We start from the raw sequence: 21,266 nt of genomic DNA, 5'->3' as shown, positions 1-21,266 counted from the left end.
CCCCCCTGTGGGGGTTTCCCCGAGCTTTGGGCACCCCATCTGGGTCACTGAGAGGCCTTGGGTGCCCCATCTGGGCTGCCATGGGCCAAACGTACAATTCACATGTGTGCGCTCACTCCCGTGTGGGGCACACAAGCCAGAAGCCCCACCCCCCAGAAGCCCTGCCTCCCCCACACCGGGTTTAACTTGGGATGGTATTCGCTGACTATGTAGTGTAAAATTACACAATTGTGGCTATGCTGCAGTACTGGAATGTTTACCCAAAGAACAAATGGGGAGACTGGGAGGGTCCCCACCAACTGTCAGTGTCACTTTGAAACTAGGAAAATTAGCTTTTGCAAGAGGCTTCGGTAACCTTTAGACCATGTGCACCAGTTTAATAGTACTAATTAAGGAGGACATCAGATATTTCCATGAATTAACATTTTATTCAGAAAAATGCAGAGTGCAAACACACACACAAGATAGAATTCAAAGAGACATAGCATACAGAGCTAACAGAAATTGAAATATGGTAATGAGATAGTGAGGTTTATAGGGTTTGCAGGAGGTTATAATTGCCTCTCTGATGAGAAGACCATGGAAAGCTGGAGTTGCTGAGACTGGGAGGCTGTGTGTGCAAAGGTTAATTTTCAAACCATAAACTAACCTAAAACTAGCCCAAACTGATGGTCTATCTGGTCAGGTTACAAAAGCTGAATATTTTCCCCCAGGAATAGATAATGGGATTCCAAACTAGTTGATAGCTTTGTTGTGTCGTGCAGTTTGGCCCTGAGCTACCAAACCTTTCACCTGGTAGTTACCATTATTTCACAACCCAAATGCAGTTACACAAAAGACAAAAACAGTTATTGGATCAGGATATTCCTGAGATGGATGGGCAGGGAAGTTTGACACACCAGAGAGTAGGCAGAGAGACTGACTTACTACTTTGGGTGTGAGGAGATCCTTTGTCTCAAGCTGCAAGAAGTACTTGCAGGAAGGAAGAAGTACTTAATTCACACATTTAAATTTGATGGTCCTGTTTACCTCGATGTCCACACTGCTTGGGACACATTCTTTTTTACCTGGGGACCTGACCTAGTTTTTCAGAAAGGGCACTGATCTCTCAAAAACATGCTATCTCCAGATATGAGACATGAAAATATGGGGACCTCAAAATACAGTGCAGGGTATGAATGGGTGTTTAACAGAGCCTCAGTTTGTACAACAGCATAAAAGTGTTTGTGCAGCCCTCAATAGGCTACCAGCTCTGTGCAACCTCCAAGGAAGTACAACCACTTGCACAACAACTTTTATGTCAGCATAAAATCACAACAGGATTCTAGGCAATATGTCATGTCCAGTTTGGCCCCAAGCTACCAAACCTTTCACCTGGTGGTTACCATTATTTTACAACCCAAATACACAGTTACACAAAGGACAAGAGCTCCTTCAGTAGATGATTACAAAGACCTACAAGCACTTACACATTTTCTGTCACAGAGGGGTGCAGATTAGAATTTGCAGGTGACAGTGTGAAACTTTATAGATTGTGAAGTCCTGTTGTTTTTATCATTAATTCTGGTTGCGTTGTCCAATTTAACATTAATTCTGGTTGCCTTCAGCCCAATTTTAATACATTTTTTAAAGAAAGTGGGGGGGCCACAAAGGCAGTGATCAGTTCTCCGAGTTATCTAGTAACCCATAAAAGTAATGGATTTAAAATTCTGGTAGCTTGGATTTTTCTTCAACAGCAACTCTAACTTTTTCATTTTAATGTGGTAGATAAATACAACGAATGTGGAGAGAGGAGGGGGAAAAGGGAAACTGTGCAATGCCTTCTGTTTACTTAAGTTAGAAACATAGTCGCAGAGCACTATGCTCAGTAATGAACAGCTGAGCCTCTCCATGAGAAAGATTTCATGAGAAAAGCGCTAGGTCTTGTTTATTACTGCCATATTTTCTCCTTGGGAAAAAGCAACATCCGTTGCAGTAAAACATTTAAAGGGGGGCTGCATCTGATGTATACATGATTGTGAAACTGGAATCATAACCTATGTCACAGTGAACGGAAATTTCAGTAGCATCCAAGATTACTGTTAATTTCACCCTGCTACTCCATGTGAGGTCTAAGCCACTAAGGAACTGCTGTGAACAAGGTCGAGGTCAGAGGGACACTAAAGTAATGATGAAAATGGGAATCAAACAAATATTCCTCATAAACTCAGTGGCGGCTGTGGGAATGGACTGAGTTCTCTAGAAAGCCGATGTAATACCTGTGCTATGTACAGGGCTTCCTTGCAAATGTCAGGATACAGATGCTTGGTTTTTCTGATACCTTTGAACAACCTTTCAAGAAGTCTCAGAATGAAATTCAGGGCCCAGTGCATTCAGCCTGCAGTGGCCACCATGACAGAAGGAAGGAGGGATGAGGGCACCCCCTCCCAAATAAGAACGGTGCCTCCCACGACATTTTTTTTCAGTGCCCAAATATCTAGCATTGCAGAGAGTGAGTGATTGCAAATCATTCACTTAAAGAATTGTTACAGTTGTTGTGTTCACATTCTCTTGGTAACTTTGGCCTGTCTCTTTTCTTTGGATGCCTAAACTCTATTTCTAATTAATCCATTGAAGTTTTAAGTTAATTGCAATGCAACAAATTTGAGGATTGAAGGAAATGTTCCTTTAGGCGGGACAAAATTCTTATTTGAGAGCAGAGTAATGCCTTCATTTTGCCTCCCCAAACAGCTACACCCCTCCACCATAACTACAGGAGGTGGCAGTGGGAGTTGGTGACTTCCTATATTAATGAAGCAGTAAATCTGTTCTGAACTTTAAAGGTATTTACCCCTACCACTGTGTGTGCTCAACCATGCCACTAAAATAGGTTCAATCACTTGAGTAAGTTCTTTGAAGTTTGGAATAAACCCCAAAGTTAATTCACTACTCTATTGCTGGTGGTGCCTCCAGCCACTATTCTCCACTCAAACCTCTGATGATCATTTGTCTACGAGGTTCTAGCAAATAGTAATTGTGTAAATGGTTTGAATGTAAGTTAGGCTGTTCCATTTATTTATTTATTTATTTATTTATTTATTTATTTATTTATTTATATGCTGCCTTCATCAGGCTGTCTTTTGTGGTGCTTCTCTGCCCATAAAGTGCTTTCCATTCCAAAGCCTGGGTAAGTCATATTTAGGGACTACAGTGCTCGATAAATGGGCCTTTTGGGGCGCTGTCATCACGTGCGAGGGGCCATGCTTTCAGACGCCCCTTGCCCCTCGCACATGACGAGGGCGTCAAAATGGTGGCACCCTGTACATACGGGCGCTGCCATTTTGACGTGACAGACGGCTAGCGTCCGCACGTCTCGGCGCCTTTATGACGCCTCAAGTGCACCATTGGTGCCTTGCAGCATAACAATGGCACCGCTTTTTGCGGGTTCTTTCTGCTGTACATGGGAGCCGCGTGGTTTGTCCGTTCCGGCTCCCTCATGCAGCAAACTAGGGCGGCGGCAGACTATCCTTTTGGGCAGTCTGTATCCTGCCTACAGCTAACAAAATGCCCCAGCCAGACTGAAGGCTTCTGGAATCTTTAGTCTACAAACATAAATTTCCCAAGGCCTCCTCCTTTCATTTCAGTGGTGTGGGGACAGCATTTCATTCATAAAAGTATGGCATGCCAGAGGTGTTCCCTCATGGAAGGGAATGGGTAGTAGGGAGAGGCCTCAGATCTCTGAGCTTGGCCCTAAGTCTCCAGCCCATAAGCAAGGGAAAGAAATGTCAGGGGAGAACTGCCTTGAAAAGTGTGTGTGATATTTTTTCTTCATTTGTAATGTTTCCTGCAAAATGGCATGACCAAGATGATCAGAGTTCTGGAAACCAAGCATTGTAAATGACTTGGGGATCTAAGTGAGCTTGGAGAATAGAAGACTGAGAGGTGACATGATAGCTATCTTTAAATAAGGGGTGTCATGTAGAAGATGGAGCAAGCTTGTTTTCTGCTGCTCCAGAGACCAAACACAAGCCAGTGGATTCACATCACAAGTAAAAAGATTATTTATTTATTTAATGATTTATTTATAGGGTAAGAGCTGTTTGACAGTGGGATTTTGGAAGGGTGGGTAGACTTTACATCTTTGGGAAGTCTTTAAACAGACTTGTGGTCCTTCCAGTTCTAAGATTCTATGGTTCTGTGATAGCACCAGGAGCCAGTTCTTGTAACAACAACCTTGTAGCATCTCCAGGCCCTGCCCCCTGTGATTTCACAAGTCCTTCAGTCTCACATTTTGACCCTGAAATCTCAGGACTTGGAAGTCCTAAGATATCTATAAAACCTATCAAAAACAAACATCTCAAGTCATTTTCCTTTGTTAAGTCAAAGGTTTTCATGGCCGGCATCCATAGTTTTTTGTGGGTTTTTTGGGCTATGTGGCCATGTTCTAGAAGAGTTTCTTCCTGATGTTTTGCCAGCATCTGAAGATGCCAGCCACAGATGCTGGTGAAATGTCAGGAAGAAACTTTTCTAGAACATGGCCACATAGCCCGAAAAACCCACAAAAAACTCATTTTCCTTTATTTTAAAACAATACTTCTCAAAGCTCCATAAGACATGCAGCAGAAAGGTGAAGTAGAATGACAACATGATTGGGAAAACAAAAGATAGTCCTTTTTAAATCACAACTGTGTAGAAGCAATACTACAACATCGGAGAGGGAGAATGCTCACATTAAATATTTGAAAGTCTGGGAACATTTTATTGAATATGCAGAATCAACATTGTTAAGACAACTGGCTACTTTGTCTGCCTTTTTATTGTACAGAGATCAAAAGGCAGCACATGTTAGTTATAAGTGATAAAGGCTGTCATGTCTATCAAGCTAGTTAAATAACCACTGAGTGCACAATATTCATTTCTAAGAAAAGATTTCCACTGTAATGTTAATTTGAAAATATCCCATTGTTCTCCCCTTTTCAGACTTGCTCCTTGTCATACAAATCAGGGTCAACCTAAAGGAACCTCTCTTGCTTTTTACAGAAACTGGGAGGAAAATCTCCCCACTGGTTTCATTCAATCCAGGATTTGGACCACAGCATCAGACAATTCATTAGTCAAACGGAGCCACAGTTTTGAGGAAAGAAGGCATGAAGCTTCTGAATATTTTAGGACCAACTGAAAATGTTCAAAAAGCTTGTAAGTGAGCAAGAAAAACAGACCATCACAAGAATATATATATGTACTGGGAATGCATGTGCCTTCAATTCACCTATTATGACTTATGGTGACCCCCATGAATTTCATAGGGTTTTCTAAGGCAAAGAATACTCAGAGATTGATTTGCTAGTTCTTTCATCTGAAATATAGCCTACAGAGCATGGTATTCATTGGTGGCCTCCCATCCAAGTACTAACTAGAGCTAACTCTGCTTAGCTTCTAAGATCAAACAGGATATGGTGCCATTAGGGTATTTAGGCTGGGAATAGAACAAGTCATAACAATGATAATGTCAAGATCACATGATGACCCAAATGCCACAATCGGTTAGGTCTAGTGAGTCTGTAGGGGACATGGACCCCCCCCCCATGTTCAAGAGTCTGGTCTATGTATGTTAAGGGAAAGAACATACATAACAGTTGCTCGGGATAACTTTCTTTTCTTTTCCATTCCTTTTTTGGTCAATGGGGGTGGGAGGAGGGTTAAGATCAAGATGGGACCTTTGAATCTGGCTAATTCTCACCTTGCATAACTGTAACATTTTGACACCACTTTAAATGCCATGTCTCTGCCAAAATGAATAGTGAAGCCTAACCTTGGAGCCCTACACAATTATAGTGTTTTGATTCCCCTTTAACTCTCATGGGAACATCCTTTAGAATCCCAGGGATTTGTAGTTTCACAAGTTATTCAGAATTCTATAGTGCCTTACCAAACTACAAATCCCAGAATGCCATGGGATGCATCCATGGCAGCTAAAGTTATGTCAAAGTGCTAAAATATTGCAGTGTGAAAGGCTCCAGGTTCAAAGGCCTCATCTTGGTCTTAACAAATAAGATGTCATCTTGAACTACAGTTAAGTATGTATCCTCTATTTACAAGCCGACAGAAAATTCAGTGAGTTACATTTCTTCTTTACCCACTTTTGCAATGCCTTTTACCTGCAGTCTCGGGTTCACAGCTAAACCCTCCTTAATATGTCACCAGAAAAGAAAGGACTGAAGAAGTGTGACTCACTTGTGTTTGTGCCTTCCCACTTCACATAGAATATGAGCTTGAACCTCATAGTAAATGGGTTCCTGCCTAAAGCACTGGTACTTGAGACAGAAAAACCTGATAAGTGTCTTTCACAGCAAGGCAGGTGAATTAGCAGGAAAAAAGTCTCAGAACAATCGCTCAAAACTGAAGGGCTGGTACTAGGACCATTGCAGAAGTCACCTTTCCACAAGTACATACATCTCTGGGTACATTCACCTTTGTGCTGCCTAAATGGTATGACACATCCAAACACTTAACTTTCAGATCTCATATCTCAGATTTAAAGATTCTCTGCCAGTTTCCTTAGATGGTCCCAGTCCTGAGTTTCTCTCCCAAAAGACTGTAGAACATATGCAGTGGAAGATAAGAACATAATAAGAACCAGCTGTTTCCCACAATGGACAGCCTGACATCCCCTTTTGACACATGTTCCCCAACAACTGGTATTTGAAGCTATACTGCTTCTGATATGCAGGTAATGTACCTATCATTACTTGATGAAGCTCATGATAACCCTATCCTCTGTGAAATATGAGTTCCAAAATGACAGGACCACTACAGGAGATGCCTTGTCCCTAGTAAATGGCAATAGGACCCTTTTATTATTCTCTCACCACAACTAATCTTCAGAGCGATTTCGCCTCTGACTCTGGATCAAAAGAAAAATTGGCAGGGAGATGTTTCTTAACCCCTTTCATACCAGTTGATTCTGATCTTCACATTCTTTCCTGATTAGCTCACTTCTGATTTTGCAAAAACAGCAAGGGATTTACAGAAGAAATTGATCTCTCCTCCCTGATCCTGTCATGTAAGCTCCACCGTCTCTCAGTTCTATGACTATTGTGGAATTCAGGCCATAGATGCCTGAATGTCTGATGGCTTTCGTGGATAGAGGAATGGATCATGCACATTGTCCCGGCTCCATTTATCCCAATGGCTACCTACATAGATACACTCCACACCCATGCCTTTTGTGAATTCCCCATCTTGAGCATAGTCTGGAGAGGCATTCTATTTATGGCTCAGATCCTGTACTGGGAGCTGTATATTCTTGCATAGCTATCCACCTTGTAAAACTGTCAGGGAATGGAAGGATTAGCAGCAATGCATCCAGTTATTGGCCTTTAGCTGGACATGCTGCTCTAAGCACCTGTAGTGACCTCCAGAGGTCTTTGGGAAGTCCCTGAAGATGTCATCCTTACAGTGTGTTGTTTTAAAATGGAAATAGTTGGACATGCCAGAGCTCATCCTAGCAGTTTCCAACAACATGGAAATAGCTATGTTGGGGAGAGGCTGCATGGCTGCCAAAATAGGCTGGGAGAACTTTTTGTTGTGGCATAGCTGGGGGGGGAAATCAATGTATACAATGATTTTCAAAATGAGTTGAGATGTCATAAAGCAGACTTATTATGACATGGTGAGCTATCAACAGGATGTCAATCCACATTTAATTGAATTTGAATAGAAAGCACCTGTGTAATCAAGGCCTGATTTATCAGAATCACCAAACGTATAGAGCATTCTGTTCATGTTCAAGAGCACTAGTTGAACATCCTTCAGGCACACAAAGTCAGGGACTGAGGGAGCAGGGCCAAAATGCATAGCTCTCTTACATTCAGTCATATATCTCAGGGGCTGAATTTACTCAGATAATTCCTTGTTTTGCCTTGTCCCTCAAGGGTTCTCTAACACATGTGGGCACCCTATATTCCTGCTATTATGTTATACCTAGAGGTTGGTGTTTGCATGTAGAACAGAAAAGAGGTCTCCACAGACACAGTTGTACCCATGAAAATTTTTCTTTCACAAACAGCTATGAGGACCAGGTGGAAGAGGATCATGAGGTCAAAGCCATATTCTTCAGTCCTCTTCTTAGATTTCCTAGTCAGGGCAAAAGCTTGGAGACAAATAATAACTACCTTTAATAATGGACAGCCAATAACAAGCAATGTAATGGACATTGGTTTCAGAAAGAGAAATTGATCACTTGTATAAGCCCAATGCCTCTGTCATTGTATCAGCTCTTAAAAAACTAGTAGGCATAGGTCTGCCTTTTGTACTTTTAAATTCTATTTATTTCATTCCAAGATACTTCAGCACATGCTTAACTTTTCCATTAAAAGCAACATAACTTTAAACTGACTTTCCATGAGTAGTCTGTGTCATATAGTACAGTTTGCCCTCCATATCCATGGATTCTTTATCCACAAATTCAATCATCTTCAGCTTAAAAATATTCCAAAAAAGGTATAAATTCCAAAAAGCAAACCTTGATTTTGCTATTTTAGATAAAGGACACCATTTTTTCTACCCTACTGTATATAATGAGACTTGAACATCCACAGATTTTGTTGTCCATCCTGGAATCAAACCCCACTGGATACCAAGGCCCCACTTTGCTTTAAAGAACCGAAGTACTTCAGAACCATTTTCTCTCTGCCTTTTCTCCTCCTGTCTCAAGGCCCTTATACTATTAAATGCTATGGTTCCATTTTAACTGCATTGCAACACTCTAGGAAAACCTGAGATTAGTATTTTAGAGAGTACTTTAGAGAATTCTCAGCCCAAGAGCTCTAGCACTTCACCAAACTAAAGACCCCAGGATTCGATAGGGTGTGTTTGTGTGTTGTGTGCCTTCAAGTAATTTCCGATTTATGGTGACCTATGTGGGGTTTTCTTGTTGGCAAGATTTGTTCAGAGGAGGTTTGCTATTGCCTTCCTCTGAGGCTGAGAGCATGTGTCTTGCCCTAGGTCACACAGTGGCTTACATGGCCAAATGGGGAATCAAACCCTGGTTTCCAGAGTCATAGCACATTATCAGACACAGACAGGATAGGGACGGGATTGCTACCCCATCCTTATCCCATCCATGACAGCAGTCACGCGAAAGACTTTCAAAACGTAGTGTTGATCCTGTCAATATCCTGTCATTGAAGTGGTATTGCATTAATACGAACTCCCATTAATGCAAAATGCCAGGCAATGCCACTTCAGTGATTGGATAATGACAGGCTCAGCATGCTGTCATTTGAAAGGCTTTCACACTATCCCTGTCACTTGTGCTTTCCACACTGGATAAGCACTACATCATTTGAAAGTCCTTCCCATGATTGCTCAGGAAGGACAGGAATGGGACAACGATGACTCATCCCCCATATGATAATCTCCTGTGTCCAACACTCAAACCACTACATCATGATGGGTCACCTTCATACAGTACAGCCATGATAGTTAAAGGGGAATCAAAGCACTATATTTGTGCAATATGAAAGAGTTCTCAGTTTCTCTTTTTCTCTGTGTCACTGTTTTCTCTTGTCAATGAGGTTTTGCACATTTTTATGGACTACAAAAATCTGAAACATGCACTTGGTGGTGACATGAAAATATAATTTTAAAAGGTATGTATTATCTCATTATCTGTAATTAAGAAGCAATACTAATAAGTTATCTTCAAGCTGGAGTCAAATATGGCTATTAGGACATCACTGAGATGTGTCTGCCCAGTAGTGTTCAAAATTCTTCATCTTCAAGAAACATGGGGAAGGGGAAGGTTAAAGAAACAGTTTGTTTATCTGTTAATTCTTTTTTCCCCTCTCACCAAAAACAGAAGTGTTTTATTTGGTTTTGTTTTTCAAGGCAATTCTGGTTGGCCAAGATCTTTGAACTACTGTTCAGGCCAATAGAAAACTGGTAAGGTAGAAAACATTATCAGATCTCAGCTGTAACTTATAGGGATGGAGTGATCAGTCTAAAAGTAAGACTTTAAGTGCCAAAAGATATATTATTATAGCCATAAAGTGTTTAGATGAGCAAGTATTTGACTGCATTAGCACTTTTCTGAACATGAAAATCACTGAAATTCAGAGGGATTCACACAAAATCTTTTGTGAGGTTTATTTTTACTATGGCAAGAGACATCCAGGTGTGAGTGTCAATGCAAGCACTGAGGGCAAGTGAAAATTTCACCGTGATCCCAAGTCCTGACTTAGCATGAGAATTAGGCTAATCAAATATAAATCATCTCTAATTAAAAGTACAGAAAAAAGTTTTGCATGTGTTTGATCTAATTCAGAGTTGATTCATGTGGCACGTCCATATTTGGCTAAATAATTCTCCAATTAATTAATGGTTTGTTTTCAATTATATCATTTCACTAGTGCAAGGCCAGTGATTGCACATTTTCATAGGTAGGGGGCTTTGCTACTGCCATCACACTCTCTTAGAAGTTTATCGCACCGGGGTTAAAACGTTCCCTGGTGCGTTCTAATTGCATGACAATTTTGCACAACCTGCTGCACAGTTCCTTGCCCATCTGCTTTGTACAACCACTTATGCAAAGGTGTGATCCAGCACAACATCCACAAGCAGGGATTTTTAATTCTGCTGGCATTAAACTGGATTTAGGGCAATGTTATTAATTTATACTCTGTCTTTCTGCCAAAGAAAAGGCACTCAGGATGATTAACAATAATAAAATAGAGATTAAAAACAGACTATTAACAGACTTAAGCCAGATTTAGTTGTACAGTGGTGTGAATTTTCTGGATCTGTTCCAGATAGCTTTAGTAGGTTTAGCACCTCTGAAGGCTGTAGCTGGAAGATGAGAGGAAGAATGGCCCAGTTTTACTAGTTATAGATACTGATATCCAACATTTTACAGATGAAAACTGAGACATGTACTGCCAAGACACACCAGAGTGTAGTCAAGGTGGCAAAAGTTATTACTGAGGAAGAACATGCAAACAGTTTGCTGTTGTCTGAACCTCCTAGAGAGAGCAAACTATTTTTGCACTTTAAACTCAAGTTTGCAGCAATGAAAGTTAACTGAAAAACTGGGACAAGAAAAACCCTGCCAAACTGGAACCGGTGGAAGGTATGTAATGAGTAAGATCAGATTTGCCCCATCAGTATCAGCAGTGGTGTCATTTAATAGGCACTGTTGTCCTATTGCTATCCCATCAGAGTGAAGACAGTGCTATGTACTCAGTGTTTAACAATGCTTCAAGAATTACTTTTTGAAAGTAAGTCATTTTAAAAGTAACTGGAACTGGAAGACTTCTTATGCCAAGCCCTCCCCCCACCAAAAAAATTAGTTATCATGGTAGCTCCTTTCCAGTTCCTGTCTTTTAAAAAAATCTAAATGCTTCAAACTGCTGGCCTGTGGTATAAAATACACTCTCTTCCCAGGCCTTATTCCCACTATGGTTTAAACCGGATTGTGATTCAATACAATCCAGTTTAAACCACCATGGCTCCCACTTAATTCAAATCACTGAAGCGATTTGGAAAGGGGGGGGGCTGGTTTTTGCCCATTTAACCAATGTCAAAAAGACACTGGTAAAATAAAAAAATTTAGAAATAAATCGATTCAGCCCAAGTGGGAACCAGGGAGGATTTGAGTCCACCCTGGCAGCCCAGCTCCCCCGATGACGGGCGGCAGCTGCAATAGCCTGGCCCATCACTGGCCTCTCCTGGCACTGACATCCCTGGCCCAGCCTCCTTACTGGTTTCCCTCTGGCCTCCTTCCATTCCCCATGGCCAGGGAAGCCAGGAAGGATGTCTCAGAAAAGCTGCGGAAGCCCTGCAACCTCCTTCCTGTTCCCCGACATTTCTGCGACCTCCTTCCTGGCTTCCCTGGCCACAAGGAACAGAAGGAGGTTACAGGGAAACCAGAGAATGGGAAGTAGGTTGCAAGGCTTCCCCAGTTACCTCCTTCCCATCTTCCCCGGCCACGGGGAATGGAAGAAGGCCACAGGGAAAATGGTAAGGAGGCTGGGCCGGAGACATCGGGGCCAAGAGGGGGCAATGATGGAACGGGCCATTGCAGCTGCCCCTCGTCACCTCATTCCCTTGGCCAGTTCCTGAGACGATTCCTGAAACAGGTACAAACACAGTGGGAACCACATTTTTGGCTGAACTGGTTTCAGGAATCGCTTCAGGAATCAGTTCTAAAGGTAAGTGGGAATGAGGCCCCAGTCACCTTGCATCACTTCACCACCTACAGCAAACCATGAGGCACAAGCCAGAACTGAACTATGTGATATTCCTCCTCTACCACAGAATGAGTCCATGCTTGCATAACAAACATTCATTCATTCATTAGTTCATTCAATTAATATTACACTTTTCTCCAAGTATGGGACCCAATGTGGCTCACAATAGAAGTTCAAAACGAAATACACTTAAAACAATGGATAGTATAAAAGTTTTTTTAAAAAAACTAAACAAACAATCATACTATAACATAAACAAAACTAAAAGTTACAGGTATACTGCAAAAGGGGTAAACTGTATATACTCGTGTGTAAGCCTAGCAATTTAGGTCGAAAAATTGACCCCAAAAAACTGACTCGACTTATCTGCAGGTCAAAGTAAGTACTGTATCTTGACTCTTATTTAAAAGAAGGAACTATCTCCTGGTGAAAAGGAAGAGTATAATATGTGAAGCACAGACCCTCTCTACTCTCTCATCCATCCAGTATAAAGAATGAGCACAAAGAGTTATGTCTACTGGAATTTTATAAGTTCATTGACATTGTTTTGCTTTGCTTCATCTTTTATATCCTTTGCTGTATGCCCTTAAATTTTACTCTTGACTTATCCACGGGTCATAGAAAATTCCATAATTTTGACCCCAAAACCTGCCCTCGACTTATACATGAGGTCGACTTATACTCGAGTATATACGGTAGTTATCTCTTGTTAGATTATGTAATGCAGTTCTTAGGCCTTAGTTTCTGGAAATGCAATTAGCCACAAGAGAATAGCTATTTGTAACTAATTACATCCTAGTGCTGGTGTTTATTGTGTGATGATAAATGTCCTTTGTCTCTGCACAGATGCTCATATGCATGAATCTATACTCTTCCTATTATCTACAACAAGCCTGAAATGCTGCTTTTATTATTTTTTCAGTATCCTTACTAACCTTAAATATCTGTCCAGTTGCCAGAAGTGAAGGTGGTGTTCAAACACCTGACCTAGACATTAAAATGTATGATAATTTTGTCTCCTCCTAAATACTACCTTGAACATCTCCTGTGCCCAAGTTCTATCCTCAGAATTGCAACAGACATCTGGGTAAGCCAACTGTTTCTGCTAATTAATTTTATATTTAGTGCTTGGCTGTTGCCACTGTTTGTTCAGAAGCTTTCTTTTCTTTATTTTCATAATATTTGTTTTTCTCAGGAGCTCAAAACAAACAATAACATTGTGAGGTGCAGTGCCATAAAAGAAGCTTCCAGCATGGGGGGGGGGGGGGCAACTTGAAAGTCTCCTTAGGACAGTGCATCCCTGCCAAACCACATGCAGGGATGAATCTAAATGAATAAATTTAGGTAATTAACACACAGCCAAGCAAAAGAAATATAGCTGGACAAGCTGCCAAACACCAATTACCTGTACAGTTGTTGTCTTTTTAAAGCAACAGACAATAAGGATTTCCCAAAAGCCTTTCTATCAAAGCCTTATTATCAAAATCCTTATGGGCAGCTTTTCTTCTCTAGATAAGCAAGGCATGATAAAAAGGCTGAGCATGATTTAAAAAAAAACAAATGGCCACCATAATTAATGGGTTGAACATTGGACTACGATGATAGAGGTCAGGGTTCAAATCCCTGCTGGGCCATGGAAACTCATTGGGTGACTTTAAGCAAGTCACACCACTCTCCACCTCTGGCAAAAGCAATGGCAAACCTCCTCTGAACAAGTCTTGACAAAAAAAAAACCTGTGACAGTTTTGCCTTAGGGTCCCTATAAGTCAGAAATGACGTGAAGGCACACAACAACAACACCCACAACAACAACAGGAAGCTTAGTTTCAGTCAGTTAGAAGCATAACTAAGGCTATTCTTACTGCCTCAGGTGGAGTGGCACATAGCCATCCCACTTTCCAGCTCTCTCCTAGCAATAATAATAAATTAAATGATTAAGACATAACCACAAATCAGCGATCTGGGGCTGGATCATCTCTGCTCACACAGATAAACTAATGATGGTGGAAAAGATGGCAGTTGCAAAAAGAAAAAGAAGGTTGTGACATGATGGGATAAGGGCATCCTGCCTCAAGCTGCTTTGGCTCCAGATCCCCATCTTCAGAAACAAGGCACTGGAAGCACAGCAGCTTGAGTCTGTGCACTGCAGAAATAATGCAGTTTGACTCTGCTTTAACTGCCATGGCTCTATGCTATGGAATCCTAGAGTCTGTAGTTTTGTATTTGGCTGCCTCTGACAGAGAGCTCTTGTGTCACAACTAACTACAAGCCCCAGAATTCCACGGCATTGAGCATTGGCAGGCAAAGCAGTGTCAAACTGCATTATTTTGGCAGTGAAGATTAGACCTTGGATCTAGCAGCCCCCTTCTTCCACCACTACCTCTCCCTCCACTATTAATGAGTCCAAAGAAAGTGCAACCAGGGTCCATTTGCTGCACCTGAGTCATTCTGGGAGCCATACTGGCTGCCCTAAATGCTCTCCCAAGAAAGCCAGAAAACTACTCTTATTCTGTTTAATATGAAACTTTTCAGAGGAAATTGTAGCCTGTTTAAGAGGTGAATTTCCATCCTGACAGCATATGGAGGAAACAACTTGCTCTTATTTTTGTAGCCAGTGTCTGGAGTCTGCAGGAGTCAAAGGCCACATATACATCCTTACTTTTTTCACCCTTGTGCTAATGTAGCAGGGATTTTACACAAGCATAGCGCACAAATAGGACCCCAGCAAACGTCACCCTCATTCTGCCTAATGGTAGAGACAGTTTGCTTCTTGATGCAAAGGACAAGAGGACACCTCTTCCAAGCTTGTCTACCGATGCTAGCCTCACTGGCAATGAATACTTATTGTACATTGATGGTGTTTACATGACTCATAAAAATATAGGTTTGCCTTGCTGTATGTTCAGATAAAGTCTTTTGAAAATAGTTGTTATGGATTAGTGAGGAAGGTCTCCATCTAGTGATGTGATTTTTTCCAATACAAAGCACAATATACACACATTTCCAGGGTTAATGCAAAGTCTGTATACAATTAATGTTTCATTGCACAAGCAATTGTACAAGATGCTGTGCAAGAGATTATGTGCACATTTGTACAGATGGTTGCCTCCAAATGTAATTGGATGCACATCTGTTTGTGCAACTGCTTTGCACAAGCAGGTGCACAACAGTATAATCCAGTGCAACTGCACTAGCAGGGATGTTCACTCTGCTAGCATTAAAAAGTATTAAGTATTAAACTCTAACTCCAAAGTTTTCTTTTCTTGAATATATTCAAAGCTTGGAGCCTTGTTTTCAATATTGTGGGCCCTTCACCCTTTAGCCATCAATTCCGCAAAACCATTCTTATGCAAAATAAAATAAAATAAAATTCTCATGATGCACCACTGAACAGAAAGAAGATTATGAGAAAATGTCATGCTGCCCTTCATCTTGGAATCACTGGAATTGCTACCTCCATCCTTAATGAGGACGAACCAGTGCACAACAGAAAACAAATTAGGACTTCTGCACTGAAGAATTACTTATATAAATTATTTTCCCAGCAGTTTTATTTGCCCCATGATTGCATTAATTCATTTGCTATTATTCACTGTAATAACACTGAACACAATGAATTCATTTAGTATTAATGCAGCTCCGAGCTCCACTTCCCCAAGAGCTCCCCAGTAATTCAGAATTAGTTAAATGTACCATTAAAATAAAAAGTAACAGTCTCTCTACCCTTGCTATGTGCGTGTGTGTTTCACAGCCTAGCAAAGGTTTATTTTACTTATTATTCAGCCACAGTCAAAATGTGCAGCCCAGACAGTTCACTTACCTCCAACTTGAACGTTCATCTAGATATGTGTCTGGCTTAAACCACAGCTGGGTAAACAAGTAATCTTTTGGCAACACAAGCAAATATTAAAGAAATTGATCCTGCAGGTTGAATTAAGAGCCAGAAAACTTTCTGCTGGTTCCTACACCATGTGGCTACTCTGTGGGTTCTCTCATCTTTATTTGTTTACTTGTTCTACATCTCTTTCCAACAGTTTTTAGCAGTTGATGAGCCCCACCAGCTACATACACAGATAGGCAGAGATGCTTCACCAGAAGACTTTACTTCACTAATGCAGTTCAGCAAGAGTATTTTATCAGTCAATGATTTAATGCAAAGCTAGGAGGCATGAAAATGAGAAGTGTGTGGAGGTTAAGTAACAAGCATCCAAATGTGAGAAACAATTCTAATTAATGAAGTGAAATATGAATAGAATATAATCATAAACCAGTTCTCAGCAGTAAAATGCTTTTCCAGAGCAATGACTCTAGAAAAGTTATTTTCCTTTTTCAGTTATTGAGGGCTTTTGCTTAGAAATAATGTTTGCTGTATGCTTTTGCTGGGAGATAATGCTTGCTTGTGTATATTAATGCCACACACAAAGTGTCCATATTTGGGCATAAATGGCCATGAATAGAGGTGCTTCTCAAATGAGTCCAAGAGTAAATCAGGCCTGAATGTTCAATATAAGCCAAGATAACTAAACTGAGGCATTGTGCTTTCAACATATCATAAGATGATGTGATTCATGGAAAAGACAGTAATGCTCGGCAAACTGAAAGGCAGTAGAAAAAGAGGAACACCACATCACAGATGGAATTGACTCAATCAAGAAAATCACAGTCCTGAGTTTGCAAGCTCTCATTCCTGGGGTCACCATAAGTTGACAGCAAATAACAACAAAGAGGTGCCTCTAAATGGAAGATTTGTAATATCTAGAACAATTAACTGGTAAACCTGACATGTGCAGGAACAAATTATGTTTAGTGCTAGTCTGAAACATTTGGCTGCCTGTGATGCCAGATAAGAGAGTGCTGCCAATCCACCGATTCCACATACATGGACCAACTCTGAATCATACTTCAACACTGGTGACAGAACATAACACACGAGAGCAAAAAGATAGCTTAAGGAATACACAGATATTACTGACATGGGAGAGTTTGACATTACAGTACTGCAAACTGCCATTAAGAGATTTGATTTAAGCTACTGTTTAGTTTCTATCACATCTAGTCTATCACAGGAACACCTGGCAATTCTTTCACAATAGTATGTTTAGCCAGGAACACAGTACAGTCTTTTATCCCATATACAATGGAATGGGATAAAGAGAGGAAAAAACTGGAGATCCTGAAGTGGCAGAAGAGCTAACACCACTTTAGACATTAATAGCAACAATGTTTACTGATTAGCCCATGAGCCATCTCAAAATATAACAAATATATCAAAGCTGGTATAACACTCTGTACAAGAACACTACAGTATATAAAAGGTTAAATAAAAAGGATATAAAAATAAATGAGTAAAAATATAAATACAATAAACAATAATAAAGTTACCCCCAAATGCCCTCTGGGGGTGTAGGGACATTTTGCCATGTTTTAGTACCTCCATTTTCGACCCAGGACAGGTCTTTCTTAGCAACAGGAAGTGACCATTAGTCACTTCCTATTTATTTCCTTTCTTTCCTAAAATGGCCTAGGACAACAGAAATAACCCCACAGCCCCTAAATTACATTTGGGAGCAAAATAAATGGGGGGAAAGTTACACAAAAATGGAAATGGGGTGGACGCATGAAGCCTGTGGGCCAGACTTTGCCCATTCTTGGGACATTCTATATTTTAAAGTACGTGTCTGACTGTTTGCATGGAAGTTCAGCACTAATAGGCAAGCTTCACATTCCCCCCCCCCCCAAATAATTGTTGTTGTGGGTACTACAGGTTGAGTCTCTTTTATCTGAAATACTTGGATCCAGACGTATTTTGGATTGGGGGGGGGGGGGAATTTTGGGATGTATGTGTATGTGAAACAAAATGTGTGTACACTGAATCACTGGAAAGCAAAAGTGTCGGACCTACAGCATTTGCCCACTCCTGACATATAAGCAAAGTACTGTTCTGGATAATTTTGCCCCCTTTTTGTTCTCTCTCCTTTGAACAGAGACTTCACTCATTTGTCAGGGGTTCTTTCATTTATAAACATATGTGTGAGCAGCAAATACAAAGTCTTTCAGTAGCCATCATAAGACCCCCTCAGAAAAACAGAAGAAGAAAAAATTCTGGGCATGGGCACTGCAATGTTACCAGTAGAGAGAATTTATTGAAGAAAAAATCATTTTTCAAAAATTATGGGCTTTCTTTTACTTCTGGGAATGCAGAGAAGATTAAACTAGGGACTATATATCACAAATATGAAGACCAAATGATTTAAAACATTTGCTATAATGACCTGCTTTGGAGCAAAGAATCAATTTCTTCTAAAGAAAGACTCTGCTAATACAAGGGGAAGGAGAAACACAAGAATACTGGAAAGGGTTGGCACTGTAGCATCTTTTGTCTGCATTTTGTTGTAACTACTGACAATGGCTGTGCATTTGCTCTCTATGCCACATGCTTCTGGAAGAAGCAATGACTGAAGGGCACAGAGAAATGCCTAAAATTTGGAAAGGCCAGTGACTCAACAGTAGCATCACAGACTTACAAAAAATAGTAATTTTTGAAAAAGTGAGATTCCACTATTTCTCCTGACAAAACACAACCCTTTGCATGCAGAATAACTGCAGTATAATAGATAGCAAAATATCTTTCATTTTTTAAATAGGAACTCGTGCCCCTGCCACCTGAGAATAGGATGAAGGTAGATATTAAAATCCATATGTATGGATTCCTACATATTGATATTAAAATCCATATGTATTGTAGTATATACATGGATGATTGGTTTTTGAAAGCAAATCAAGCAATTCACATGTGTAAAAATAATTTCAATCCCTCTCTCTCTGTGCATATGTAGGTGTGTATCTTTTAAGAATCTAGGACTGAATCCATTATTAAATCTATATTTAATATTGTGTTTTTAATTGTCATATTTTATATTTTACTGTTGTTAACCGCCCGGATTGGTTTGCCAGAGGGCGGTATACAAATAATAATAATAATAATAATAATAATAATAATAATTATTATTATTATTATTATTATTATTATTATATAAAACAGACCAATAAAAATCAATGGGTTTTAATTTACTGGGAGTAGTAAGTACCATACATTTCAATAGGTCTTTTCTATGTAGAATTAACACTAGATTTAGCCCAGGAGGGAAGAAAGTGCATCCTTCTGGTTGTTGCTGAACTGCAACTCTGAGCAAGCTTTAATGATCTCAACCAGTGGTAGGAACTGGGAATTACAATTCAGTAACATCAGGAGGTCTTTTTAGCTCTTGGTTTTAACCAGGCATTCTCAGCACCTTTGCTGTTATTGTGTACCTTGTTTTTGTTTGTGACTTATGTTGACTATAAGACAACCCCATCATGGGGTTTTCTGGGGCTGAGAAAGTACGACTCACCCAAGGTCACCCAGTGGGTTTCATGGATGAGCGGGGAATCGAATCCTGATCTTCAGAGGCATAGTCCAAAACTCAAACCACTACACCACCCTGACTCTATCTCAGCATCTTTACTTCCATGCTAATATTAAGTATAAAAATACCTGTAGTTCAAGTGGAAGGTGACTTGATTAATTTTCCATATCTTTATAGACAGGACCATTGTGGGATTAAGATTCTGAACCTAATATCAGAGGAGTACACATTTTTATTTAAACTGTTTTCAAATGTAAAACTTTGATGATTTTAATAGGCATATTAAACATATGTTCACATACTTTCACTGTTCTTAAGACTTTTAGTGTTGTTGTTTTTATGAATGACTAGAAAAGAAATAAATATCACAAATAATCAGAGAAGTAATTGGTGAACTGTTTCACAATATTTACCAGAAAGAGGCCTGAATCTAATGGAGTAATGAGAGGTAGGAGTGATAAGGTGGCTAAATTTCTGCCTGATTCATCTTTGCATCCTCCCTGCACAATTGTATTTCAGTGGAATAAAAAGACATACTTCATTTCCAACCCACCGGCTGCATTCATTCTGCAAAACACATTCATGTAAATAATAGTGCCACAGAATCATCTACCTACCACATCAGACTTTAAGGCAGCCTTCTCCAAGCCTAGCAATCATGAGATGTGTTGGTGCCCTAGCCAATGTTGCTATTGGCCTGCTGGCCAAGGATGAAGATACCCTACACAACTCCTGTTTTAATTAATGGTAGCTTACACAAGCAGAGTGAATCAGAATATATCATAACTGCCCTTAACATTGATCAAGTGACTTAACTACCAACATACCCCAAAATGAAAGTTGGCAAGCTTGTATGTAATCTCTTTAAGAAGGACTAATCAAATGAACTGGACACAGTTAAGATCTTTAAAACAGATACCCCAGAAAGGCAATGGAATTGCTGAAGAGAGAAAGAGTTATGCATTTGTGACCAAACCCTTCTCCTGAGGGTGAGAGAGTGTGACTTGTCCAAGGTCACCCAGTGGGTTTCATGGCTGATGAGGAATCAAACCCTAATCTCCAGAGTTGTAGTCCAACACACAAACTCCTACACTATGCTAGCTCTCATTAGACAGTCTACAGGTGCATATCCATCCACTTTAAAAAGGTGATTCAGGTAAGTTGCATTCATACATAAAATGTTGAAATACAAGTTCATTTGACATCATACATACCCAACAGACCCAAAGGAATTCCCAGAATAGGGAATACTGCTAGCAACACATAGTTGCTAGCAGCAGAGTAGACTGCAATCAAGCCTTTCCAAGTGATCCCTCTCTTTTGTCTTCTCTCCATAGGAAGAAACCATATACAATTCCATCCCAGGAACTAGAGAGATTAGTCACTCACAGTCTTTGATCATTATTGAAGGAGCTGCTCTCATACTCTGTAAAGCTGATTTCTATATAATGTTTACTAACATGGGCATTAATTAGGGCTCTTAGCTTATTAAAGATTGTTTAATTGATTAAACATCTGCTTTTTAACTAAGTAATTAATTAAGAGACTGAATTTAAATTTGCAATTTATCAGAGAGGGAACCCTTAGTACAGCTGTCTTTTTATCAAGATAGCAAAGGAAGTTTAGTTTTATT

General features: G+C 40.2%; 1 long non-coding RNA gene across 1 annotated transcript in view; it reads right to left on the bottom strand.

Moving 5' to 3' along the window:
• Positions 1-20,903, bottom strand: part of LOC121923112 — a 74,296-nt gene extending 53,393 nt beyond the window's left edge. The window contains exon 1 of the long non-coding RNA XR_006102314.1: positions 20,848-20,903. This is a non-coding gene — a long non-coding RNA (uncharacterized LOC121923112). The remainder of the gene's footprint in view (positions 1-20,847) is intronic.
• Between the last annotated feature and the right edge of the window lie 363 nt (positions 20,904-21,266).

Source organism: Sceloporus undulatus, chromosome 2, assembly GCF_019175285.1.
Source record: "Sceloporus undulatus isolate JIND9_A2432 ecotype Alabama chromosome 2, SceUnd_v1.1, whole genome shotgun sequence".
In the NCBI taxonomy this organism is placed as follows: Eukaryota; Metazoa; Chordata; class Lepidosauria; order Squamata; family Phrynosomatidae; genus Sceloporus; species Sceloporus undulatus.
The sequence above is the reverse complement of the archived record's forward strand: the minus strand, read 5'-3'. Positions and strand labels throughout refer to the sequence as shown.